At 38.9% G+C, this 11242-nt stretch overlaps 1 non-coding gene across 1 annotated transcript; it reads left to right on the top strand.

Annotated features, from left to right (window-relative positions):
- The first annotated feature begins 5914 nt into the window (after nt 1-5914).
- Nucleotides 5915-6052, top strand: LOC112297438 (small nucleolar RNA U109). Its single transcript, XR_002974020.2, has one exon. It is a non-coding gene; the product is annotated as a small nucleolar RNA U109 (small nucleolar RNA).
- The last annotated feature ends 5190 nt before the right edge of the window (nt 6053-11242 follow it).

Raw genomic sequence — 11242 nt, 5'->3', positions numbered from 1 at the left:
GTTGCTCTGCAAGTTGCAGCGTCCTGTCTCCATAGCAACCCCAGGCAAGGTTCCTCTAAGGGAAACATAGGAGCACATTGGTTGCTAGCATTCTAGGGAGGAGAACAAGAAAGATGAAAATCCTAGATTTGTGATTTGGTGAAGCTTCTGCTCCTCTTCCTAGCTCAGCCAATCCGACCTACAGTCGACCAGTCGGGGTTGGAAACCGGAGCTCTAAGGAGAAGGAGCCACGACCCAGCGCGGGAGGATTTTCAAGATCTGATAGGTTGATTCCAGTTGCTCGGTGAGGGGGGAGTTGTTCCTTAGCAGAGAAACAACGCATTCACAGGGCGTATGTGTGTGAGTGTGCCAGTGTGACAAAGAGATAAGAGAGAGAGAGAGAGAGAGAGAGAGAGAGAGAGAGAGAGAGAGAGAGAGAGAACAGACCAGGAGATCCCAAAACTGACACTTAGAGGGCAAAGATATCTCACTGTTTAAACCAAACAGAGGAAATTTATGGAGAATAAACAAGGAAGTCCTCCTTCTGCCCTCCCCACTCATGTAGAATCTGCCAAATGAGTAAGCAGAGTATTACCTTCAAGGCAAAAGCAATGCAGGTTACCCCACATAAATAAGACAGTTCGTGGGTTACCTGTTTTGTAATAATTGAAGTTCAAATTAACCCTAAAGCTATATTTGCATAGTATAATCTTTATTTGATAATATAAATATGAGTTCATAATTTTGCAATATTTAAGGTCATGACTATGACTATTAACTCGTATTATTCAGTCTCCAACATGAAAAAGCTACATAGGATGGGACTCTATCTAACCTTACTATAAACTCTAAGTTAATTAAAGTCTTTAACATTAATTTTACTCTGTCTCTTTTTTAATAAACAAATTAATACTTTGTATTTGACACTTCACATTAATATGGTTTCCAATTAGCAGTATGTTGGTCATAAATTCTTTCTTCATGTAAGAATATGCTACTTACCTCCTCCCACACTCATCGGGGTGAGAGAAGCACAGAACCCTTCAATGGTCTGATAAAAGCTGTGGACCTTCACTCTTCCCCCAAATCACATGGGTGCGCACACACAAAATGTTGCAGGTAATTTCTGCTGGTTCAGGGACGCCTGGCTGTCAGATTGCCCAAACTAGAACTCTTGGAATTCACTCAAAAACAAAATGGAAGATAAACTAGAATTATAATTTTTTTTAATTTGTGCAAAAGTTGAAGAACTTAACATTTTCCTCCTTCATGGTTCTTTTCTCTTCCCCCTTGCAGCTGGCATGAGATGATGGAGGCCTTTTTTTGGACTGACAAGAGCAGGGTGGTGGAAGAAAGAAAGATCAAAGAACAGACCTAGTGCTTGCTTATCTTTTCACTTTAGGAGAGAAGAATGGCTGAAAGGAACAACCTAAGAAAATGTCTGTTATTATTTCTGTTTTCATCTTCAACCCAAAGTTCTATCTAGACTTGGACTGAAGTCTTCCTAAAGTTGCTTCTCATTGATTCTAGAATATGACAGACAAAAGCTCAGCCCACTCACCTTCCCAGCTTAGTCCTAAGACACTCTCCCCTCTCTTTCTGCAATTTAGTCTCCTTTATTTTTTTTTTCTTTTAATCAAATGTTCCATGTTTCTTCCCACCTCAGAGCAATTACATGTTTCCTCTGCCTGACACACTTTCCCCGGTTCTTTCACTAGGTTCTTTTCCTTAAGCCAACTTGCCCTGATCCCACAAACAATCTCAGTTTCCATTTTCTTTGTGCTGTCAAAGCACCCCGTACTTTTCATTCTTAGAATTGACCACAGTTTGCCGTTGAAATGAATGATTCGTGAGTTTTACCTCCTGGAGCCCTGCTAGGCTCTCAATGTGAACATCAGAGAAAAGGCCTGTCCTGCTTTTGGTAGGAGCAGGGGGAAAGTAACCATTTTTTGAAAAACTCCCAGAGTTCTCTGTTCTCCTTAACAAGGCATGCCCTCAAGGGAAACTATTTTACCAGAGCCTAACCAGTTTTTACTAGGGTTGGTTTAGTTTTACTACAGCCCAAAGGACTGGAGAGGAGATACTGAAATCTAGGCCCCTCTAGCCTACCTGTATTCCTAAAACTGGGGAGGATAAGGAAACACCGCAGGGATAAAGACACACAAAAGACTGAGATCTAATCAAGGGCTGTGGAATACTTCCTTCTCCCACACCTGATCTCCATATGAACAGGGCTCCTGTAATGATGGGATTGTTACACGAGGAACTTCAAACCTGAGATCTCATTCAAAAGAGTCTGTAGGGAACCCAAAGACCACAGAGGGCAGACACACACATAATGACCTTAGAGCAGTGTTAGCCTCTAAAACCACACACATTTGCAGCAAAGAGTAAACAGCCCAATTCTTAGCGAGGTGAGTACAATAGTTCACACTAAATAAAGGTCTATCTACCTCAGTTCTTTTTACTTAATATACCATTCCAGCTTTCAACAAAAAATTACAGTATGTGCAAAAAGACAATGAACACAGTCTGAAGAAAAATAGACGTCAGAACCAAAGTGAGCTTTGTGAGATTCAGACATGGCAGAGATTTTGGAATTATCGACCTGAGATTAAATAAACTATATTTAATGAGTTAAAGGCTCCAGTGAAAAAGTGGACAATACGGAAGGACAGATGGATACTCTAAGCAGAGAGGTGGAAACTCTAAGAATCAGAAGGAAATGCTGGAAATTTAAAACATTATAAAAGAAATAGAATAATAAGTACAATGGACATGACTGAGGAAAGAATCAGTGAGGTTGAAGATGTCAATAAGAATGAAAAAGCAAGGGGGAAAAACAATGGGAAAAAAGGAACAGAATGGCCAAGACCTGTGAGATAATTACAAAAAGTGTAAAATACGCTTAAGGGAAATACCAGAAGGAGAGGAGAGAAAGGAACAGAAGGTATATTTGAAGTTATGTTAGCTGTCAATTTTCCAAAACTAATGACAGACACCAAACCACAAATCCAGGAAGTTAAGAGAACACTCAGGAAAAATATATGTTAAAAAATGTATCTGGATATAGCATATTCAAAGCACAGAAAACCAAAACGAGAAGGCTATCTTGAAAGAAGCCAGAGGAAATAACATTTTACCTGTCTCTACAGGAACAAGGATAAGAATTGTATCAAACTTCTCTTTTAAACCACAGAAGCAAAAGAAAAAGAGTGGAGTAAAGTATTTAAATTGTTGAAAGAAAAAACCTCAGCCAACTTACAATTCTGTATCCAATAAAATTATCTTTCGCAAATGAAGGAGATATAAAGACTTTCCCAGATGATGATTTGCTACCAGGAGCCCTGCCTTGTAAGAAATATTAAAAGAAGTTCTTCAGAGAGAAGGAAAATGATATAGGTCAGAAAGACATATCTACACAAAGAAAGGAAAAGCATTAGAGAAAGAATAAATGAAGGTAAAATAAACTTTTACTTTTTTAGTTGAATTCAAGGATATATAGTGCATTCTAGTTTTGATGGAAAAAACATAACATATATTTCATTTATTTAGCACAGCCTGTGGAGTACTCAGAATACACAGGGAGAAGCTTGGAAGAAGCCCCTCTCCTCTGGGTCCCTCTCAATTTATCTAACAGGTAACAGTTTGTTCAAAATAATGTGTTGGATGAATATAGCTTGTAGATAAATTAATTGAATGACAGTAATGTAGTAAGGGACAAGAGAGAGCGATTGAGAACACTCTTTAAAAAAATCACTGCACTGCCTGAGAAGTGGTGTACAGCAGCACCCCCTCATCTGCGGGGGACATGTTCCAAGACCCCCAATGAGGCCTGAAATTGCAGCTAGTACCGAACCCTACATACACTGTTTTTCCCATACATACACAACTATGATGAAGTTTAATTTATAAATTAGGCATAGTAAGAGATTAACAAAAACAATAACAAAATAGAACAGTTACAACATACTATAATAAAAGTTATGTGAATGTGGTTTTTGCCGCTAATAACCAATTGGATAACTGAGTTGGTTACTAAGTAACTAATGAGAGGGTAGCATATATAGTATGAATACTCTGAACAAATGGGTAATTAAAGTCCTCTTAGTAGTTTTCATAAAAAGTACTATGCTTAATACAAATGAAGATAATTGTATAGCTGTCTAAAACATCTAAAATCACCTCCGCTTACCATCAGATTGTGTATGTATTTAGAAGCCCTAAAGATGTTATGACATCTTTAATGCTAAAATTTATGACATGAGATACAATGGAAGAACTCGTCAAAAGAACTTTCACTGGTAAAGTTAACATTTATAAATAAAAGATAGCAAGCACCCTGCTTTGTGACTCTGATGTTGTAGGCAACACAGTTTTCAGGTGGTAACATGCACAGAGCAGAAAACATAAAATCTGACATTTATGACAATATTCAGGTTCCCATACGGTAAGGGATACCCTTAAAGAAAATAGTAACTAAATGAAAGGTTGCAATGTGGACATAAAAAATCATTTAGTGGCTTACAAAAGTCCCACTGTCTGTAGAATTAGGGGCAGTAACATAACAAGGTACTTCTATTTATTTCAAGAACAAGTACAAGAAAATAATATGTACTGAACTATGCGTGCGTGTGGCATGGGCAGGTCGTTTTCACATTTGTGATCTTTTATACCCCTTCTGCTTCCTGCAAGTAAATATTCTTACTACCTCTTTGTATAGGAGGAAATGAGGCTCCATACAGTCCAGTGCCTTGGGCAGGGTTACCACAGCTAAACTGTAACCCTGTAAGCCTGCGTGACTCGGGGCTCACTCCCCTGCCCCTGTTGTTTTTCTCACAGTTGAGAGCTGCTTGTATTTAGTTATGTAAGTCAGGCTGAGAAAATATTAGTTGGCTGAACATAGTCCAGAAAGGTAAAAGAACCTGGATACGGCACCTGGAATTTGACTTTCCTCTCAGTCTTACTGGATTTTGGAATTTCTGATTTAGATATTGGTGTTTGTTTTCACCAGTGGTTGGCAGTCCCTGATTGGAGCATATCGGAGCCTGGCACACTCCTGAGGTGGCTGCACTATTCTGTTGCCCGTGAGGAAATGAAGGTTTCTTGTGTGTTTGAGTTTTGACTCTGCCAAAATTTTTTGTCAAACTAGTGCATAACAGAGACATAGAATACATGTATTCAAACATATTTTATGACACATTTTAAAATTCTTACCATTTTTTAACTTTTTATTTTCAAATAATTATGTATTTACACAAAGTTGCAAAACAAAAACAAAAAAACAATTGGGAAGTCCCATACACCCTTTATCCAGCTTCTACCCATAGTAACATCTTGCGTAACACATGGTCACCAGCTGCAAACAAGCTGACAAGGGGGAGCAGCCCCCAGAGCTTAGTCAGACTCATGTGTGTGTGTGTGCGTGCATGTGTGTGTGTGGGACTCGCGTGCGTGTGTGTGCGTGCATGTGTGTGTGGGACTCGTGTGCGTGTGTGTGCGTGCATGCGTGTGTGTGTGTGTGGTTTTATGCAATTCTGTCACCTGTATAGTAGCTTCCTGTCATCACCACCATAATTCTGGCAGCCAGTAATCTATCTTCATCTCTTCAATTTTATTTCAAGAATGTTAAGTAAAAGTAATCACATAATATACGACCACTTGAGACTGACTGAGATGATATTTTTAAAATATAGTTGCCCACGGATTTTTTAGATAAATTTTGCTTGTTTGTTTTTTAACTTATCAGTGAGTGAGATGACTAGAAATTTCAAAAGTGCACAGGTTCAATTTATTCTTAAGCCTTCACGTTTCCCTTCAAGTTAGGCAACAATTTACTTATTTATTCTTTGATCCACAAATTTGTCCTGTTCTTGTTACATTCTGTGCTCTTTTCTAAATACTGAACAAAACAGGCAAAAAGTCCCTATTTTCCTTGCGTGTGGAAATATGTCTGCTCCTCTTTGCTTTGCGGGCAGGAATACATCCATGACATACTACCTTAACAAAGGGAGTTCTCAGGGCTGCCAACCTTACAGTAGAGGTTGGGTAGTAGTATATTTCTCTTACATAAAAAGAAAAATAGAAAATCCCTATTTTCCTAGAGCTAACCTAACAGTGGCAAAAAGTAGGCACTAGACAATAAATAGTGTAAATAATCAAATTGTTTAGTATATTGGGAAGACATAAATTCTCTGGAAGTGAAAAAGTAATGAGGAAACTAGTGATCAGAGGAAGTGCAGGAAGGGAACGCAGCCTGCATTACTGAACAGGGTAGTCGGGGGTAAGATACTCCAAAATTTTCTAAATAAATTACTTAGTAACACAAAATTAGATATAGTGCATTTCTCCTTTTGCCACAAAATGAGGTTATCAATGAGGACTATTTAAAAGAAATGTTCAGCTCTAAATAGGATGGTGGAGACAGCATTTTGTTCCACAATGTAACTATTCACTTCCCCATACAATTCATGTTGCTAGTCTTCCATTATTCATATTCACATGGAAAAAGCTGTCAGGGGGTTCAGCTAGAGCCAGGAAAATAAAAATAGAGCACGTCCTAGCTTCTTGTTTGTCTAATTATAAACTCAATTAACATTCTGGGTAGGAATTTATAAAATCTGGCCATAGTGTTGCTAGTAGCTGCATAGATTTCCCCAGCTTCTGCCAAAACGCCCAAAGCTCCGCTCATCCCCATCTGTGCCTCCTCCTGCCTTGCGGCGGCGGCTAGTCAGCTCAGTCCGGGGTGGGAGTAGCGCTGGCTGCCTCGACCGGCTCTGCAGGCCACGAGCAGGTGCTAAAACCCGGGCGGCAACACCAGGCTGCCAATCAGAAAGGCAAAGGCCCTTTAGGAGCCTACTTTGCTGATGCAGCCAGGCCAAGCAGGAGGCAGCCGGTGATCATGAGAAAGGCGCCGATCCCAAACTGCAGGGTGGCCCAGGCAATGAATGGCCTTATAAGGAATCTTATTAGGGCTTTTCGTAAACTTCAGTTAAGTGAGCTCTTGCCACACCTGGGCATCTATCGGATTTAAAGCTATCTTCAGCAGGTGAAGTTTCTTTCTGACGGTTAATGCTCCCACCGTCAGTGCTGGGGAGCACGAGTATTTCATGTTGTCCTGGCGGCCCCAGCAGTCACGTTGGTGCGAGTGAGCCCTATAACTCATACAGTGGGTGCCACGCAGTGGACAGATGTGTCAAATTCCACGCACCCACTCAAGCGGCTCAGGGACCTGAGCGGTGGGTTTCTTCAGCATCTCTCAGTCACTTGTCCCCCATCCCCAAATTCACTCCTTTTGCGAGACCGCCTTGTTTTTGATGGAATCCCTTTATCATGCAAAGCTACAGTTATTTAGTTTGATGGTTTATTGGTTCTATTTGTTATATTCTTAGGCCACTTCTAGTGAACTCCCAGATTTCTTTATCATTAAAACTTTTCGATTGAATATATCAGACGTCATTCAATTTCCCAGGATTTCCATTTTCTCTAAAATTTCATAATCACATCTCATTGTTGCCTGTCTCCTCTCCCACTGGTCTAACGTGCAGCACCCGTAGCCAGCCTGGTCAGCTGCAAACAGCCGATTGAGAGGGGAGGAGATGGGGGTGTTGTTGGAGTCAAACCTGAGTGAAATCCTGGCTCTGCTGCGTGTGGACTGTGTGAGACTGACCACAGTGCGTATCCAGGAGCCTACTTCCTGCTCGAAAGGGGGCGGTGGGATGTGCGCTGTGTGCCATACTGCGAATACTTACCGAATTAAGTCTGCGAACTGCCTCGCTTAGAGCAGGTACCCTCCATCAAACCTGATGGCATTTCATTCCTATTTGGGCTCATTTTATAGATAACAGCTTTCCTATACTGCCTGAACATTGAATTGGCTGCCTCGTGTGCTCCTTGGAATACAAGGATTTAATCAGAAGCAACGTGGTCTCTGACAGGCTATTGCAGAGAGGGTTTCCACTTCAGGAGAGGCTGAGCTGGAGCCGCCGGTGTTCTCCCTCAGCTCCTACCAGAGTTTGGGCCTGAGCTGCAGCCTCTGTTCCACGGCTCTTTACCAAACAAATGTGTGATTTGTCCCCTTCCTGTGCTCTCTGCCTACTTCTTACTAATCTGTGCCTTTTTAGTAGATTATAATTCATCTTAAAATTTGTCACCTACTATACTCACTATGCCACTTAATTCAATTTAACCTTATTTCGAGGTGCATTTTAAGTTCGACCAGAGAGTTCTGTTTTTAAAATGTATTCTTTTTTGGTATTACCTCATTAACTAAACTAGAATATAAACTTCTCTATGGAAGTATAATTGTATTTCTTCAAAATTTTCTTAACTACAAAGAGCCCATTCGTTGCTTTTTGTAAACCCAGTGTTTGTTGGTTAAATTTACTATAAAATGCAAATATGTAACAACTTAAGATAATTCTCCTATGTGTATTCAAATTTAAATTATAATGTTACTTGTATTTTACAGTATTTGAAAATGTCCAATCTCTTTTCCCTAACATCTCTGAAATACAAAGTTAGATTTGTATATTTGACCCCAAGCTCACACAGCTAGTTAATATTAAGGCTTGGAATGAGTTACATGCAGAGAATCTCCCAACTATTAAGAGCTAGAGGCAAGACGTTTGTAACGGAGTTGAACTTTGTTCTTCATTTCGACTCACTGTGTTATACACATATGATCACACGTGCTGTGAACTAGATGACAGAAACCATACCCCAGGGCTGTCAGTTATGGGGAGTTGAGACCAGGCCTTCACCTCATGAAAGAGAAGAGCAGTCGGGAGAGATCTGTTTGAGAAAGGAAAGTTGTACTGAAGCATGGGGAATGCATTTTTATTCCGAAAGTGCCAATCTTAAGAGATAATCCCCACTTTCAGTGAGATCCTGCTGGTGCAAAGGAAACCTGTGCCTGAGGTTGAAATCGTGCTGCTGGGCACTAAGAGGAGAAGGCATAATAGGGCATAAGCCATAAAACAATACTGACGTGCTAGAGTACAGAGAGTAAATACTTCACTTCAGAAATCTATTTCAAAGAACATTGTTATATTGTTTTGGCATATTAATTCTATCAGTTGGAGTAGTGTTATGTTTGCTTCAATAGTGCAGTTAGGTCATTTTACTTATATGTAAGTACATAATCAATTTTTAAGTTTAAAAACAAAAATGGAGGTAATCTCAGCACTCACTGAAAATAGCTCATTTTATAGATAACAGCTTTCCTGCAAGTGGTATTGTCTGAACATGGAATTGGCTGTTTTGTGGGAGTCCAGGCTTTCAGCCAGTTATTAAGGGAACAGTCGACTCTGTAGACCTGACCCAGGAACTACTTCACACTTCCCTAAATTCAACGTGGCAGAGATGCAGTAAACTTCCTCAGAAATCTGATGGCTCTCAACAAAAGCATCTGAGTAACGTTCACTAGCAACTGCTCTTTTCTCTATTTTTCTCTCACCTGTACGCATTACTATTATATACCATCACTGACAACCGAAAGCAGCAAAACCGTGTTTTACTGCAGTGTCTCCTCCCATTAGTATGCACAATAAGTACACTGGGGGCAGCTAAAATACTTGAAAGCACTCTGCCTTACCACTGTCGATAATGCGTGTGAGTGGTTTGCTCCAGTCTACATGGTAGTGCATTTTTTCTCACAATTTTCGTATTTATTTTCCTGTACATGGACATTGAGTTTTTTCATTTGTTGACCCTCATGGATGCTGGTGCCTTCAAATGTTTATGATTTTAAATTTACTAAACTTTTATTTTTCTCCCACTGGTTTTATGCTTCAAAATTTTTTCTCCATTTTCTCCATTTGTAATTTGGGAATTACAAATTCACCTATATTTTTCTAGTAATTGAAAATGATTTTATATTAAATATTTAATTGTTAAATACATGTAGAATCAGTGATATGTTATGAATAAATTTTTTTATCCAAATAGTTAAGTGATTGAGCCACTAGATGATTAATTCATCTTTGATCCTCTGACCTTTAGTGTAAATTTTAGTGATCTGGTAAATTATTAAATAGAGGCATGTGCTTGCCTATGAGTTCTCTACTTATTTTGACATTCACAATGATTTTACATAAAATAATGTTTAATTGCAATAATAAAATGAATTTTAAGATTTCATTGATACTAAATTTATTGTAGATTAAAAAATACACACTACAGAAAGCTCTCTCAGAACATTTATAATTCACATCACCTACTTCCTGTTTTTCACTTTACAATACAGGCTATATAATGCAGGCTATCTCCTAAATCATTTTAATTTTTGAAATTTCAAAGTGTTTATCAAACTCATGGCAACTAATCTCAGCACAGTTTATTCATTTTTTATCAATAAAGGTTTATAATTAATATTTGCATAAGAAGTATAAATTAATGTGTATATTAAAATATGCTTCCTAGTTAGATTATTTAATCGTTTTTTTACACTGATTCTACCCCTCGTTTACATCCCAGATGAACTTCAAGGGAATATCTTGCATCTCCCTTTGGAATACTTTGTCAAATCGCTCATTTTGCTCCCGTCAAGTGATGTTTCCAGTCTCCAATGGTCCCTAGAGAGAAAAGCACAGGATCAGCACCTGGGTGAGTAAGTGGTACTTTCAGGGTGAAAGTTTCTCCCAACCCACTTTAATCTCCTCTTCAAGCCAAGCTAAATATCTGATAGTTCTCCATAGGGTTTGATACCTCATGTTTCTTTATAGAGAAATGAACTAAGAAACAAACTTTAACACTTCCAAAGTACACTATCCTTATACTTTCCCCAACAACTACCATTAAAGTATAACTTTTACTGAGAATGTATAACAAAAGTAAAATATATGAGTAGGTTAGAATTTTTACATATTTTACTAAATGCCAGACACCATGCTTGGCAAACTTGGTAAAATGTAATATAAATCTTTAACACAACTCTGCAATGTCACTATTTCTTCATTTTTTAAATTAAAAAAAGAAGAGATTATGAAGTACAAATCAGTAGTTACAAATAGTCATGGGATATAAAGTACAGCATAGGGAATGTAGTCAATAATACTGTAACAACTTTGTATGGTGCCTGGAGGGTACTAGAATTATTGGTGGGATCACTTCATAAATTATATCACTCCCATAAAACCCTCCAGTCAAACTCGCACTCTGGGATTCTGGGTCCAGCAGGCAGTGTAAGCCCCCTTCAGCCCCTTTTTTGAAATAGCTATAGAGTGTGGATAAACACCCCCAAATTACATAAGCCCACACAAAC

This window comes from Desmodus rotundus, chromosome 11, assembly GCF_022682495.2.
Source record: "Desmodus rotundus isolate HL8 chromosome 11, HLdesRot8A.1, whole genome shotgun sequence".
Classification (NCBI taxonomy): Eukaryota; Metazoa; Chordata; class Mammalia; order Chiroptera; family Phyllostomidae; genus Desmodus; species Desmodus rotundus.
The sequence above is the reverse complement of the archived record's forward strand: the minus strand, read 5'-3'. Positions and strand labels throughout refer to the sequence as shown.